This window comes from Bidens hawaiensis, unplaced genomic scaffold, assembly GCF_021521415.1.
Source record: "Bidens hawaiensis isolate Kalapana, Puna unplaced genomic scaffold, B.hawaiensis_p1.1 tig00001463_1, whole genome shotgun sequence".
NCBI lineage: Eukaryota > Viridiplantae > Streptophyta > Magnoliopsida > Asterales > Asteraceae > Bidens > Bidens hawaiensis.
Window position 1 is genome coordinate 2,651,489 of NW_027491083.1, and position 18,048 is coordinate 2,669,536.

Genomic DNA, 18,048 nt, shown 5'->3' on the forward strand with positions numbered 1-18,048 from the left:
TGGTTTACCTGAGGTAAATTATAGATGTTGTTTGCATCGTTGATTGAAGTTTTGTAGGTAAGATCTAGGGTTTGATTTGCACTTTGTTGTTACTTGTGCAGTGAGATGAAAAACGAGTTTGGCTTGAAAAACTTAACTATGGTGTATTTGATATTGGCAACAGAAGTAAAAGCATTTCACAAAGGTAAATAATAAATCATAAATATCATGCTGCTTATTTGATATAGATTGCAAAACTAATTTGATGATGGTCTCATAGCACATGGTATGCTTTATTATTACTAGGCAAGACACAATACTAGCCATTTGGAAAAGGGAAGCAGGGGAATCTGAAAAGCTTATTACAATTGCAAATGTTAATGACAAGTATACTGTGTGTAGTTATCGAGTAGCTCCCGAGCAGGTAAATAAACGCCTCTTTAATGTAGAAAAAAAACCTATATATTGCTTATGTAGTTAAAAAAATAGCATGGTTTTAATATTGAAGGAAGTTTCATGTTAGTGCAAGGGATTGACCTGAAGAATCATAGATGGGCATTTGTATTAGCGAATGAGCAACTTCAAATTTTTAGGCGTGTAAACGAACCGAACGAACATGAACGGGGCATGTTTGAGTTCGTTTGTTTAACTTTAAACGAGCAAACAATTTAACTCGTACACTTAAACAGACGATTTTCCTTGTTTGTGGTCCTTCATTAAAAAAATGAAAATAGATAAATATAACTGAGCTAAAAACAGTTATAGGTAAATATGTACAACAATGTGTAGAGCCTAAAAAGTTATTAAATCTAGGTTAGATGGTAATGGGCGTAATCGTTTTAATGAATATATTAACGAATTTAAATGAATGAACATTCACGAGCATATATGAATCAATCAAGGAGACATGTATTCATGTGTATTCATTTCTTTAAACGAAATCTGCCTTAACTTGCTACCTACGGTTACAGTCTAACAATCGATAAGTCGTAAAACAATTGATATGCAAGTATTAGAAACTTATGGTTTCTATTTTACAAATGCAAAGGTTTCCATGAATATGCTAAATCGAGGGGGTCGGATATTAGCTCACCAATTTGCCTTGATGTTATGATTGATGGAACAGTTCCTACAGGTAAGGATTATGTTCAACGGTCAAATACTTATGGAATCTTGTAGTCAATATTGTTTAATTTAATAAAGTTTTATTCTAACTTTAGCTCAAATAGTATAAATTATATCCTCTTATGCTTTAACTTTATCTCTCTCTTGCCCATATAGGGTTCGGACTTTCAATCTTTACAGCTTTTATGTGTTCTACAATTGACATAATGACTCCCCACAATGTCAATCTTCACAAGGTCTTATTATCATCTATTGAAATTGGTAGATATTATATTGTTTTTCTGGATCTGCAAAATTTATGTTTACTTGATATTTTTAAGTGCATGCAACATGTTATGTTTAATTTTTATAAATTTCTTTTCTTCATTGCACAAAGAACTTGCTAAAATTGCATGCAATGTAAAAGGCACATTGGAACACAATTCAATGGAATGAACCAGGTATATATGGGAATATTCCAATTAATTACATTTTCTTTTTATTAATTAATTTTTTTATATAGCCAATATCCGTTATGGCCAAGACTGGGTTTGCTGAGCTTATTGATTTAAACCTGATTCGTGCAACTGCTAGCTGGCAGTTCTTTTGTGATAGCAGAAAGCGGTTATTGCAGCAACTAACTATAATAACTAGGTTGTTGAATGCCATTCAGCTTATGTAAGTCCAAAATACTCGCTGTATATTCAATTTTTGTTAACCGTCTTCTTTGTATAATTGTTGCGGTTTTTAAACGTCTCACATTGTACTCGGTATAAAACTTGGAATGGAAAAACCTTAAGAGGCGATATCAAAAGTGAAAACGCTATAAGATGTTGAAGGTTTATGCGTATCAAAAGTGAAAACTCACGGGTCTTCTTGATTTTAAGCTATTGGACTAAAAAAGAAACTGTTCAAGTGGGTCAAATGGTTCAAACTTTACCCATATTTTGTTTTAGGTTGACCCGACGTGACCCGTTTTTACCCGTCCATTTTTGCCACCTCTATGGTTATGATTCTACTTATAAATACTTGATGTCAAATTACTTTAGTGGCAGGATTTTTAATTTTATATCTTTTTTCTTTATTTTTTATAATTATTTTTAATTTTACTATTACAGGAATATCTGAAAGAAGAACCATATGCAGGAAGAAATCAAGAAAATCACTCTTTTAAAAGCTTGGATTTAATAAATGCTGACTCACTTGATGTGCTAAAAGCTGGTAAACATTACAAGTTATTCCCGGTAATTCTTTAACTAACTTTGACCCATTTTTACCCGTTTCAGATGTGGCACGTTTGACCTATTTTGTATTTTGGGGAAATATGTAATTTACAAGTTTAGGAAGGGAAAATATATAAAAATCCATAATATTTTTGTTACCATTATATCTTATTTAATAATGCAGACCATGCTTAGTGACATATTCATAATTTTGTACCTATTGAGTCATCGTTTTTAGACGCTCCAATTCATTTATATTTTTTTGGCACGGTTTAGGTCTATTGCGACTTGGTTCAGGTCAGGTCTGCTTGGTTAGGAAAAATACCATCTTTATAAAGAGATACATGATGCATAACCTATCCGAGTATATGTACTTTAAAATATGGGATGCAAAACTTGTCCGAGCATACAATTTCTGCTATAATTTTGAGATGGGATTAAAGTTATGTAACAAAGTTCAATTATGAGTTTAGTCTAATTTTTAGTCAGGTTCTGATGTTGTCTATGCGATTTTCAAATGGGCCTTGCTTTTGCCTAATATTCTTCAATTGTTTTCATTTGTTTCTCTGAACTGTTTGTTTAAACCACAAACATGACTAAAACATCACTTTAGACATTCACTATATGCAGAAAAAGTCCTGTTGCGATGCACAAGTAATATTGGCACCATAACGAACTAAACACTACAAACCGAATTTCCGTTGCTACCCCGGCGCAACGCGCGGGCACTTATACTAGTATATATATATATATATATATATATATATGTGTGTGTGTGTAAATACTAGATGTGAATTTTTCCATGAAAAGATAAATAAAAATAGAACAACATGCTAGACATAAATGAATAGAAATAAGAAGAGCTGATTGTATAGAATCGTAAATAGAGTTTATGTTTGAATTCCATAGATAATATAGATGGGATCAGAGACGGATCCAGAAAATTTTTGTACGGGGGGCATAATACGGAACGACTAAAAAAATAGGTCAATCAAGAAATATAAAGATAAAAATACACATCTTGTTACTGTTTTACTTGTGAAAATATCAGCAATTCAATACATGAGCTAAAAAGAATTTACGAAAATTATGTAAACGAGAAAGTTAGACATGTAAGATACAACTTACAAGAATAAAAAAAACCCACAAATCAACAAAAGCACTTATAAGTTAAAAGATTGTAAAAAGAACTTTGAATTATAAACAAAAAAAAAACATTACAAGTTACAATTTAACACTTAACAATTTTATAAAATATTATAACTGATATTACAATTTATGAATCAATTAACCAACAATATATAACAATAACAAGAATACAATATTCAGTGCTTAAGCAATTTAACAGTTTACAAGTTACAATTTAACAGTTTACACTTTACACTTTACAATTTACAATATTATAAATATTATAATTTATGAATCAATTATTAACCAACAATATATAACAATAACAACAATATTCAGTGCTTAAACATTAGCATTCTAGCAAATAGAAATCAATTCAGTAACAATATAAGATATGTTGGTTTTCTTTTGTGTAGGTTTCAATAAATATAGAATTAATCAAACAAAAAATGAGATCTTCAAGTAAATTAAAGGGGATGAAATCAAATAAAAAACAAAAATATAATTATATTTATAATTCATAAACCAACAAAAAAACAATTCTAAATTACCCAATTGCAGTCATGAGTCATCACACAATAAAGCAATATATATATATAAAAGTTACTAGCTTTTAGCCCGCGTGTTACGTGGGTTTTGTTAGTTTTTTGTTTTTAATAATTGTGTTATATTATTTTTGCTAATGATATTTTTTTATCTTTCAAAGGAGTTTTGTTTATATTTAATACTTTAATTTAATTTGGTTTATTTTTATTTAATTTTTGGAAGTTTGTTTATATTTAATACATACAAGTTAGTCCGTTTGTCATTCTTGCAAGGATTTTTTTTTTTGAATGAAAATATTTGTCCGTTTCTTATTTAGGTTGATTATAATTTTATTGTTTATATACAAAATGTTCATATATTATGTTTGTTTAACTAAGTGTTCGCTTACATTTGAGAGCTGTTCGTTTTTAGGTTTTAAACAAACAAATATGAACATTCTTGCTTTATTAATGAGCGAACGTGAACACAAAACTCTGTTAGATTATATATTCTTCGTGTTCGATTAAAGTTACATTTAACAAAAACTAACTTTAGAGCTTATGAGTGGTTTGAGTATAGTCTTGTAACCAATAGTTTATTATAATGTTTACTAAAGTATTTATGAAATTGTATACCATAGTGAGTTTTGAGTAAAAATCAAAGTATTTCACAGTGTAAATTGACATGAAAATGTAGCCAGATAAATTATGATATTACATATTGTATTTGGGATGCCATACATACTGCATTTGAGATGCCACCTATTGGACAGAGACTAAACCTAATGAGAACTAAAAATAATGAACACATGCCAAATCACCAAGTTGTTATATGCTCGTAAATCAAGCAGCACCGTTATTAAAAATTTATCTAAAAAACCACAATTACACACTGACCCACGTAGCCATTTTTAATGAAGGATTATGGTAAAACAAAAATGGTTACCAACAAAACCACAATTACACAACCGACCCATGTAACCACCTAGAATACAAATAAAGATAATGAAGTTCAAATGTCAAAATTTGTACGTCTTCGGTTCTTTTTATTCAAATAAAAAGTTATTCTTTATATGCTTTTTTCAAATCATTAGGTATAGTTTCCATATAATACCCCAAACTTCATCTAGTATATCAACTTTGAATATTTGTTCATACCTATACAGACAACCCTGCACATTTTTACACATGTATTATATCAAACATGTGTCATGAACAAACAACAAACACCAATCAAAATAGCACCAATCAACATTACTTAATGACACCAACAACTGAGGCTTACATTTCGTGTGAGGTGTGACTCTAATGATTCCACGTGTTGTTCACCAACTAAGCGTGACTCCTCATGGAATTCAGGAATTGCAAGTAGGCCTTTTTTTTATTTTTTATTTTTTTTTGCTACAGATTGATTTGCACAGTACCATGTACAAACCGTGTTACATTCTGTAATTGTGGTCTCACATGTAAACGAACCTGTTGCTATAATAATGTTGGTCAGCAAAAAGACACATTTTTAAATGACTCTCTTTGACCCAAACAAAAGGATTACCTTTTTAAGATAAATGACTCATTTTAACCCGAACCAAAATGATAATGACCTTAACCCAATTGACACCTTTTTATAATATATTCTCATTATAGGGCTCTCTGTCACTTTCATAAAAGGTGTTGAAAAGTTGCTTAACTGCCCTTGGAATAACTCCAACATCCACAAGAAACTCTCTATGCTATATAAAAAGAAATAGGTCAAGCAGGATGAGATTAATTTACAAAACATATATAATTCATGTTAAATTAACTAATAATCTTGAAGTTAGACAAAAATTACACGGTTCAACCAATACCCTAGCCTGTCAGGCCACCTTATATTGGTCTTTATTTAACAAAAACCAACACTTAAGCTATAGTTTTGACTTTAAAGTCGTCAGGATAATATTCTGGCCAATTTCTTTAAGTCATTAATAAACTTAGACCCTATTTACATAAAAAGAATTAAAAAAAAAACATAGTTATTCGGTTAATTCATGTTAGCGGAACAAACCGAATTCAAATTTCGTATACCCAATATCCGATCTGAATACTGAACTTGTAATTCGAATACGCTTAATAACCAAACCGAAAACAAAAATCGTAATTCAGATCGCTTTTTGGTTAAAGATACGGTTATCGTAATTCAGATCGCTTTTTGATTAAAGATACGGTTTAATTTCCCTTTTTTTTCGGTTTTCAGTTTTTTGTTCCACTTTTACAAACATATTGCGAGACAGTTGGCGATCGTTGCAAATTAGATTTACAAAAATAACAACCGAAATTAAAATTTCAATAAAATAACCATATTAAAATTGCATACTTAAACATATAATTGGTCACTAAATGAAGCAGTATGCTCAAGCAAGATCTTAAATTATATTAGGAAAACAAAGAACAAAAACCTGTCAAAAATTATGAGCAAAAGAAATAGAGAAAACAGTATGTTTAAGCCAACATTATAAACGAAAACAGAATAAGAAAAATGAGTTTAATCATATAATGGTGACTGAAGAGGTAGGTCCCAGCAGAGCCCAGTTGGACCCGCAAGACTCACCTTGAAGAGGGACGTCTGCGCAGAAACCAACTGGATCCGCAGGACCCACCATGCTCAGAGACGTGACGTCCTTACGCGCAGTACGCAAGCTGTTCCCGCAGGAAATGCCTCCCAATGGTGAAGTACTCTGCCTGTTCCCGCAGCTGCGGATACAAGCCATCAGGGAAGGCCACCCGCGCAGCAAGGCTACACGCACAAGGCACTTAGCTCTCACTCAGTTGTCACCTGAAGGAATGAGCAAAGCCGGGAACAATCCCGCACAAAGGCGGGAGGGGGGATACTCCCGCCCAAAAGCCAGTCCGTACGATACGGGAAGATCTTTTGTACTGTACCTGACGAGGTATGGGCAAAAGATCTGACTAAAGATACGACAGCTTATTGACAACAGTATGGCGAGCAACATGCTCTTGTACTGTATGTCACTATTAGCCGCTGCCTACTCACCAACTCCTGTCATACCACGTGCATAGCCGGCAGTTGGTGGAAAAGGAATAGTACACAGCAGGCCTGGTCACTGTCAGCCGCTGCCTACCCACCAACTACCAGCAGGGCACGTGCGTAGGCCACAGTTGGTAGAACAGGAATACTATTCAGCCGGCCACACCTCCTTGGAAACCTACCTTCGGTTATAAATACCCCAAATGGTATGATCATCTCATCTTATCATATTATCATCATATACTATCTCGTATTACATATTATACCTGATATCTGCTCTAGCAATCTCTTAATATACATTTATATTTAAAGAGCAATCTAGTCTAATTCTCACGCCGGAGGGTGGTCACAAGGAGGAACCCCCCCCCTTCTCAGTGACGAGCTCACGGTGTCTGTTTTGCAGGTCATCAGAAGAACCATCTTTGCCGGGTCTAACCCCTCGTGGGAAACATCTATTCGACCCCCAGGTTACCCGTAATCTGCCCGGGGTCCGGTTAGTGTTTCTTCATTGGCGCCATCCGTGCATAAAAGCTAGAACTTCATTTCTTTTCAGTTTTTTCAAACTTCTGGAAAGATGGTTAAAGAAACTCCGGTAACCACAACCCCACCTACTGGGAGGGATACCGGCGACTACACAGTTTTTACGAACACTACCCCGGTTACCCAAGCCGGGGCAAGTGCAGTAAATTTTACGAACACTACCCCAGTTACCCAAGCTGGGGCAAGTGCAGTAAACAACCATCCCCTGGGATTCAATAATACCCAGGCGGAAAGACAACAGACGAGACTCCCCCGCCAAACACTTGAACAAGTTAAAGCGTGGGCGGAGGCACGTCAGAAGGAATTCCAAGCTGAGTTGGACGAACGCTTGCGTTCCGTCCAACAGGCTGACGAATTCGGAGAGTACTGGGACAATGATTCGGAGGAATCCGATAGCGACGCAAACCCTCGTCATAGGGCGAAAGGGAAGCGTAAGGAAACGGACTCCCAACCGAGAAGGCGTTTTGAAGAAACCTTCAAACCAAAAAACACAAGTGGAAATCCACGTGACTTCTCGAAAACATTTACACCAACTGCTGCAAAGGCGGGAACGTCCAAATTTGCATGGGACATTGCGGAAGCAATCGTCCCGAAAAGTGCCAAACAGATGTCCAACATCGGCACTTACGATGGTATATCTGATCCAGACGATCATTTGAACAGGTTCATAGCGGGGGCAACCGTCAGTAGTTGGACGGAACCTACGTGGTGTTACATGTTCCAAATGACGCTCGTTGGGGCAGCTAGAGCGTGGTTCGATCGTCTACCGGTCAACCACATCTACGACTGGGCAGACTTCCAACAGAAGTTTAGCCAACACTTCAGCCAACAAAGAAAGTATACCGAGGAGCAATGGACAATCCTCAAATGCATTCGAGAGGAAGATGAATATTTGCTAGACTTCATCACTCGCTTCAACTCAAAGAAGCTAAGTCTGGGTAATATCAGCGAAGATCTTGTTCGCGCTGCTTTCATCCAGGGCGCGAACGACCCAGAGCTCATCCGCACCTTAACGGGTAAAGATGGTATGCCATCCACATGGGATGTCATCATGACAGCAACAAAACGCTTTGCGGAAACGGAGAAGCAACTGGGTAGAGATCTCCCCCAGAGCACAAACCTCTACACCCAGAAGACAAGAGAAGACAACGTCCTTACCGCCCGACTAAACAAAAAGCGGAAGCTAGGCATTTGGCAGTCAAGGGTAAACTTTGACACCTCATCCGGCTTGCAACATCGGTTAGACGGAAGGGATAACGTACAGTCAAACCAGAACTCGAGATGGACGCCACTCACCAAAAGCGTCACCGAGATATTCGCCACTGAGGAGCTCCCATGGCCAAAGGCTCCAATAATCCGACATCGTCACAATGCTGATCGGAGCAAATACTGTGACTATCACAGGATAAAAGGCCACAACACTGAAGAATGCATAGACGTAAAGGACATGGTCGAGGCATTTGTCAGAGATGGGACACTCGCGCACCTCGTGGCGCAATGAATGCTGAGCAGGCTGATGCGTGTAGAACCCCAGTTGGGGAAAACACGAATAAAATTGCAGCTTCAATGTTGGAGACTACATACTGCGCAAACAACGAGATCCCGAACCAGGTGCATATCGGCTCGATGGCACTCCCATCCCAACAACATGGAAGGGAGCTCAATTACACAGTTTGCATGTAGATCAATTCCAAATTTGTAAAGAAAAGGCCCAGAGCCACTTCTAATGGAAATGATTCTCCTTAGAACATCGACGCTGATGATTTTACATTTATACTTTTATGAACTTCCAACACGGATATGCCGGTTTTCACCGCATAATTACGTGGAAAGTCGTTGCGTGGGGAAGGCGGCAAAACCCGCATAAACCCAAAAAACGGCAAACCTTCACGCAGGTCAGTTGAAGGGTAAAGTTCAGTCATCCCACTAAATGAAAGTGCCGGTCTATCCGCATGAATCATGATAGAGGAAACTGAACACTAACCTATTGACAACCGCGCGTCGAACGGATAACTTATTCAAAAGAGAATTTCTAACAAAAGGATGAGGAAAACCTACACGCAGGTCAGATGTAGGTAAAGTTTAGCCATCCTACTAAGTGCAAGTGACGGTCCTACCCGCACAATCACGAAAGAGGAAGCAAAACTTCAACCTATTATCTACCACGTTCAAAGGTTAACTTATCCTAAACACTTAGAAATTTCAAAAAAGATGAGGAAAACCTCCACGCAGGTCAGATGTAGGTAAAAGTTTAGCCATCCTACTAAGTGCAAGTGACGGTCCTACCCGCACAATCACGAAAGAGGAAGCAAAACTTCAACCTATTATCTACCACGTTCAAAGGTTAACTTAATATAAACACTTGGAAAATTGCTAATTTAAACTAAAGTATGCAAGTCATATAACGTTTATAAAGCAAGGAATCCAGTGAAAGTAGCGGTCTTACCCGCACAAAGATTTATATTTCATAATATTCATTACAAGAATGGCCGGGTAACTACCCGCTTACAAGAATATAAATCTATACAAGCTAAATTTATCCTAGCAGTGGGAAGGGATCTTCAGGATCAAGCTTCAGGGCCACTTCCACTTGGACCAGCACCATCAGTAGAGCGTGGCAGTTCAAGGAAAGCTTTAAGGATAGCTAGCCCATCATCAGCTGCAGCAACTTCGTTTACCTTCTCCACCACCGGATGCGGGAAGGCGGCATACTGATTCACTGCTTGGTCGTATACAGCTTCAGTATCTACATCAAATAAAGGGAAGTTGGAAGGCGGGATGCCTTTCTCAACGAACCCTAGACCAAGCAGGAAACCGGCCTTTTCCCCATCCTCATGAGAAGCGTTGAGGGCTGCGCTCATAGCATCGTCATAAGACGTCTCCGTGAAGACTCGATGCACAACCTACAAAAAAGAAAATATACAAGTATCAGAACATTTTCTATTTACAAAGAAAAGCGTAAAGACATGAAAAGCATACCTGAGACAACGCTTCTCGAAGAAGCCATTCCTTGGCAACCAGAGCCTCCTGGAGGGCAGCTTGAGCTTCGTTACGGGCGCGTTCGGCTTCACTCTTGTTGAGGTTGGCAAGCAAGACTTCTTTAGCCGCAGCCTCTTCGACGCCCTTTAGCTTCCGCTCAGTGTGGTCAAGCACCCCCCTCTGGTCCAAGATCTCTTGGAGCTTTTTGGCGTCTTCCATCGCCAAGGCATCATGAGCCTGCTGGAGAGCCTCTAATTTGGCTTTAAGCTCTTCATTCTCCACGCGTAGAGGCTCAGCAACAGCTTCAGCCTTGGTGGCCCTTTCAGTTGCGTTTCTAGCAGTTTCCTTAGCCAGCCGAAGCTGTTCATTAACAGCTTGGGCAGCCTTGGAACGGGCCTCGAGACGGGCCTGAACCTCAACTTCAAGGGCCTTGAACGCCTTCTCCTTCTCCGCAGCCGCGGCGGAGAGCCTCCTATTCTCCTCTCGGACAGCCCGCGCCTGAGCTACTTCTTGAATGCGAGCTGCTTTTAACTTGTCGTTTTCACGACAAAGCAGCTCGACGCGCGGCTGCATCCGGGCCAGGAGAACCCGAAGCTCATTGCTTAGCCTACCCTCCTGGTAGCTAGCCATGGCTTCCCCCAACGCACCACTGGGAGCTGCGTGACGAGCCCACTCCACGCACTCCACAGGTGTGCGAAGGGTTGTTCCTCGGCGGATGTTCCATCGTGGAACATACACTTCATTGGAATCCGACACTGCAAAAAACAAAAAGCAGTTAGGAAAAGATGATAAAAATATAAAAAGGCCAAAAGAACCCTACGCACCTGTAGGGTCAACAACAGGCCGATAGCCGCCAAACCCATCACCTGAACCCAAGGGAAATCCATCCAAGAGGTCAGATAGATGGGAAGGAGGCAGAGGTTGGCGAGAAGCCCCATGCATACCTGAAGGATCGGCCGTCGTTGCCGATGACGGAGGAGGCATGGTAAAAGCCGCCGCGGTCGCCGCTGCGGAATCCGCAGCAAAACTAACCGCCGGCTCAGTAAAAGATGCGGTAAATATGGCACTGACTGCCGGCGGTGATGTCATCACAGCTGGAACAGTCGGCTCAACGGAGTGAGCAACCGAACCAGCGGAAGCAGGCGCAGGCGCAGCCGCCTGGGTCGTCGCCTCAGGTAGGCTGACCAAGCCTACCGTCATGGGCGGAGGGGTACTCCTCTGCGCTCCACCCTGGAATGCGTCAACATCCACGTCTGCACAAAGAAAAAGTGTTAATGATGAAAAGCTATGAAGTTAAAGATAAAGGAAGTTTGTACTTACGGGTTTTCTTGAGCCTAAAAGTGCGGACAGGCGGGGATGAACCCGATGGAGCCGGCCTCTTCACGCCGCTCACCATTGTCATCCTGGGCTCTCCGGAGGTGACAGTCGTCGCAGCCTCCGGAGCGGTGGTCTTATCACCACCGGGGTTCCCCGCCACTTCCTCGCTCTCGGCCTCTGAGTCAGACCGAGGCACCGGATCGGCAGTGGAGGCCACCTTCTCCTTCCCCTTCCCGCCGGCAGCCTTCTTCTTCCGCACCAACGGAGGACCATCTGCGGATTCCTCATCAGAACATAAGATTAGAGGAATTCCAGCAGAGGTTTCAACATTGAGGGGTCGAGGGTTGAATAGCGCCTTACCTGGCCGCCTGGCGCTCAGGATCTCGTGGCCTAGCGGGTAGACCTCCACGAACCGATCCGCCATTTGTTCTAGGATGGGCAACTCGTTCTCATCTAGAGCACGAGTACCCATCTGAGCGGGACAGTCAGCCTCCCGCGGATACAGGAGCGACTGCAAGTCATTCCCCTCTGAAATAAACAGGAAAGAAGTTAGAAGAAATTCTAAATCAACAAAAAGAAACAGAGCATACCGTAAGGAACAGAGTTCGAACCGTATTCAAGGACGATTGGGATCTTTTGCGCATCCGCATCCTTCCACACCCGGCTCATCCCGAGCATCACCATCCCGGACTCCGCAAACCGGTAAACCGGAGATTGGACTCGGGATATCTTCGAGAACCATTCCGCCTCCTGGTAGTTGGAGGCGTGAAGGCTGGGAAGTGCTTGCCCATTCTTGAATTTCATGGCAAGGGGGATGGCGCGAGCGGAGATGTAGAAGAACTCCCGCTTCCACGAACGAAGACTGCGCTCGGTTGCGCAAATCTTCAAACCCTTGATCCGGGTTATCAGCGTATACCACCCCTGGATGCACCTCCAAGAGTAGAAGGTCATCAGGCGGTCGACATAGGGCTCAATGCCCAGAATCCGGCACACCCACTCGAAGTGGCGAATCTTCGCGATCGCCATCGGGTGCACCTCGGTCAGGTGTACACCGTGCCTCTCTAGGACACGGTACACAAACTTTGTCAACGGGAACCTAAGATTCCCATAGACAAAGAATGCAGCATATACCCCGATCTTGCCTCTGGGGGCATCATACACCGTCTGATGGGGTTCAGGAAACTCAGGCTCGAGAGACTCGAGCATGAACTTCCTGACGATGTACTGATACAGATCGACAGGCAGAGCACACTGGCACTCGCCAGCAGTACTCTTGTCATCGGCGAACACCCCAGCCTCCTGGGCTGTAGCTTCGAGATCGTGAGAAGACATCTTGCAGATGAAAGAAGAAAACGATTTCAAGAGAATGCTCGACTGAAAATGTGAGTATTCGCCGGAAATCGTTTTAAAGATGAAGAGAAAAGTGAAAGTGTGGATTACAAAGAACCCTCTCCCCCTTTATATACTAATCGCAATTAATGCGATGAATTTAATGCGGAAGAGAGAGAAATCGAAGGTGCAATGAAACTATGACACGTGGCAAAAAGCAAGCTGGCAACAGCTGTTGAAAGGACGCGTACCATTAATTTCGCGGCCACGCGCCCGAAAAATCGCGCCCACGCGCCTGAAAAAGCGTATGGAATGACCAGGTACTGTCACGTCACCATAACTTCCTGCACGTCCTGACACAGTCAGAAGAAACCGTCGCACGACGTTTCAGAGGTTTGGACTGTTCTTATCCTTTCACCAACTCTTCGAATTTCAAAATTCAAAAAGATTCAAAAGTAAGCGGGAAAATACCCCTTACCTTGGCAACCAAGTAACTGTAAGACAGGTGCGGCTACAGTGTCAAGGCAAAACCCTTCACATACTTAGCACCCGCAGGGAATTGAAGCCAAGAATACCTCGGCAACCAAGTAACTATAAGACGGGTGCGGGTACAGTGTTAAGGCAAAACCCTTCACATACCTAGCACCCGCAGGGAATTGACGCCAGGAATACCTTGGCAACCAAGTAACCATAAGACGGGTACGGGTACAGTGTTAAGGCAAAACCCTTCACATACCTAGCACCCGCAGGGAATTGACGCCAGGAATACCTTGGAAGTAAAGTAACCGTAAGACGAGCGCGGGTACAGTGTCAAGGCAAAACCCTTCACATACCCAGCGCTCCGCAGGGAATTGAAACCAAGAAGGATCTTCTGGGCAATGCTTGCGGAAAAGGAAATAACATCCCCGCATAGCGGGAACGTCGAGAACTACATTGTTTGAAGCTCCAGGAAGGAATTGGTGGTTTTAACATAATTGATCACTATGTTCAAAACTACCAAAACCTCATGGAGAATCCACACAAGTGGGACTCAACGCTCCTGACTTCCGAGGAGGTTACAGACCTACCCGCATCATACCCAAAGATCAAGCAGGAAAGTCGGGAATTTCTGCAAGTGACAAGGACTTCCGCGGGAAGAATCCCCATGGAAAACCTTAAAACTAAACCCTTTTCAAAACCCTTTGCTTAAGTCCAAAAGTTCACCTCACTTTATTAAACATTCATGAGGAACATTGGACTGGGGGGACTTGAAGAGGTAGGTCCCAGCAGAGCCCAGTTGGACCCGCAAGACTCACCTTGAAGAGGGACGTCTGCGCATAAACCAACTGGATCCGCAGGACCCACCATGCTCAGAGACGTGACGTCCTTACGCGCGGTACGCAAGCTGTTCCCGCAGGAAATGCCTCCCAATGGTGAAGTACTCTGCATGTTCCCGCAGCTGCGGATACAAGCCATCAGGGAAGGCCACCCGCGCAGCAAGGCTACACGCACAAGGCACTTAGCTCTCACTCAGTTGTCACCTGAAGGAATGAGCAAAGCCGGGAACAATCCCGCACAAAGGCGGGAGGGGGAATACTCCCGCCCAAAAGCCAGTCCGTACGATACGGGAAGATCTTTTGTACTGTACCTGACGAGGTATGGGCAAAAGATCTGACTAAAGATACGACAGCTTATTGACAACAGTATGGCGAGCAGCATGCTCTTGTACTGTATGTCACTATTAGCCGCTGCCTACTCACCAACTCCTGTCATACCACGTGCATAGCCGGCAGTTGGTGGAAAAGGAATAGTACACAGCAGGCCTGGTCACTGTCAGCCGCTGCCTACCCACCAACTACCAGCAGGGCACGTGCGTAGGCCACAGTTGGTAGAACAGGAATACTATTCAGCTGGCCACACCTCCTTGGAAACCTACCTTCGGCTATAAATACCCCAAATGGTATGATCATCTCATCTTATCATATTATCATCATATACTATCTCGTATTACATATTATACCTGATATCTGCTCTAGCAATCTCTTAATATACATTTATATTTAAAGAGCAATCTAGTCTGATTCTCACGCCGGAGGGTGGTCACAAGGAGGAACCCCCCCCCCCCCCCTTCTCAGTGACGAGCTCACGGTGTCTGTTTTGCAGGTCATCAGAAGAACCATCTTTGCCGGGTCTAACCCCTCGTGAGAAACATCTATTCGACCCCCAGGTTACCCGTAATCTGCCCGGGGTCCGGTTAGTGTTTCTTCAGTGACACTATTAACTTGGTTTAAACAAATATATCAGATGAAATAAAAAAATATGTATTTTAATCTTTTAATAGTTAAGTTGTTACCATGTTTAGACAACTGTATATGCATACTTTCATGCTTAGTTGTATATATCAAACTGTCTTATAGGAGATCCTAAAGTGCATTTAGTTTCATGTTAGGAGCTTGGAATTATATTTACATCAAGCTGGGTTTATAAGAGACCTAATAATGCATTTAGCTTCATGATACAAAAAAACTAATTGTTTGAAAGATTATGAATTATGATGGAGAGACAAAGATATGACTTGCCCATCTTTCTCAGCAAATGAATAAACAATTTTATAACTAAAATATTAAAAAGTTAAAAAGAAATAAAACAATAGTAAGTTGATATCGGCTCGATCAATTATAGGAGTGTCAAATGGGCCGTGTCCGTGGGTGAACCAGAGTTTAACCCAAACATAAAATGTGCTTTCATGGGTTGACAAAAACATGACCCGTTTAACCCAAAATTTGATTTTATCTTATTCTTTTTGCATTTTAATTCTCTAAAACTGAATGTTTACAACAAAATTCAAATGTATATAAAACATTTATGTTCACAGTTTTACACTATTAAAGTTGATGCCTTTTATGCTTTACTTGAACTATGTAAAATAATACTTAGTGAGTTCACAGGAACAGTTTTTAAGTACAAAAGTAAGCAGGTCAAACCTGCGAGCTAGCCATGTTGACCAGAACACGTTTAGCCTAAATCCAAACCCGCGAATTTCATATTAGATTCATGCCGCGTCAAAAATACACATCCGTGGGAAAACCATACCTGCACAAATGTTTCATTTGCATCCATTGAAGTTGGGGGCTTAAAGAAACGCCGCATGTAAAAAAAATAAAACATGTTGATTGAAAGCAATTAACACTTCTAATAATAGTTGCTAAAATTGAAAAATCATTTGAATTGGGATAAAATAGTTGACAACATATCAAATCCTACATCGAGTTCATTAAGGTGCGCGTACAGGTTCGTTTACAGACTTATGTAGAATAAAGTAATAACACTACGAATTCGTGATCTTTCTACTCACCAGCGCCCTAATTAGTGTGTTCGTAGATCAATTTCTCTAAATACTACCGGCTCGATAGTTTGTTAAAATGAACCCTAGCTGAATGAATTTTTGATAACTCGGTGGTTATTAGTAATTGGCTAATTGCCAATTGTATCCCTCCTGGAGTTATATTAAAGGTAATTTTTTTTTCTTTTAACTTTTGAACATACGAACACTATTTGTCAAAATCAAGGACCGATTTGATCAGCAGCAATCAATGAATAAACAAAGCAAAACCTACCTTGCTGACTTGCGGAAGTAGAAAGGATCGAATTGGATAGCCCTTGAAGCGAGTTTCAAATGCAATCAGTTCGTGCAAAACTGAGATCGAAGATGATGAACAATCTGGTAATTGATTTAGAGAACAACATGAGCGTATTTTGGATCTTCATTTATCTTTAATAATTCCAATAACATTATAGTTCATCCATATAATTGTAGATGCTGGCTAAGGCTGATAGATTTGAGAGAGTAGATTGGTGAGAAATCAACAAAGCTGATTGATGCCGATTATTAAAAAAAAACGCACATTCTAATCGATTAGGGTTTTAAAGCCCCTTGCTTTATACGATTTGATGATGAAACGAAGGTTAGGGCTTGGTTGGGGGAGTACAGGGTAGATGTGAAAGGCGGAACTTCTTCAACTTTTGTGATATAACCCGTTTTGTGAGTTTCGGGTCAACAAACCCGTAGGATACCCACGAAATTAAAGGAATGAACGAGAAGCCTCTATTCAGAAATCAAACAATCTGGTGACTCTAGAGTGTGGGGGGAGCAACATGAGAGTGATACGTAGGATATTATGGTAGGCAATTATATAGATAGTTAGATATAACAAAAGTCAATAACATCATCGGTTCATCACTCATCATATATTTATTTAGATTATACAACTAGAAAATATCAGATGTGAGATATAGACAGGCAACGGCTGAGATGTAGAGTCATTGGTTTTTCTGTTCTCCATTGTCACGTCTCTTTGATGACTTCGATCATTGATGGGAGGCAGATTAAGAAACTAAGAACAAACGTTTTAGTATTCATATAGGAATCCAATTTTAATATTATAAATTTCTTTTAACTAGCTCGAGCCTTGGGCTTAGAGAGAGTGACGGTGGGCACTGGGGCATATACAAGAAAATTACACTATATAGATCACTATATATATGGGTTGACATGGGCTGGACGGTGGGCCCACCCACTTATTGGGCTGGATCCACCGATTGTTTAAAATGATAACAAATTTTTTTTTTATTCTACTTGATATTTCGGAGCTGAACTCTTCTTATCTCTAGACGCGTTCGTTTCACAGAATTCGTGAAAATTCAAATAAATTGGAATTAAAATCACATGACATGGCATGTTTGTTTCGTTGGAATTGGAATTGTTAATCAATTCCTTCAAATTCCTTTAAATAAAAGGATTCTAAATCCTTCCAAAATGTGGAGGATTTCAAGTGAATTCGTTGGAATCTTTTCTCAAGGATTTTTATTTTTATTTTTTATTTTATTTTTTATAACGAGAACAACGAAAAAAACATAGTTT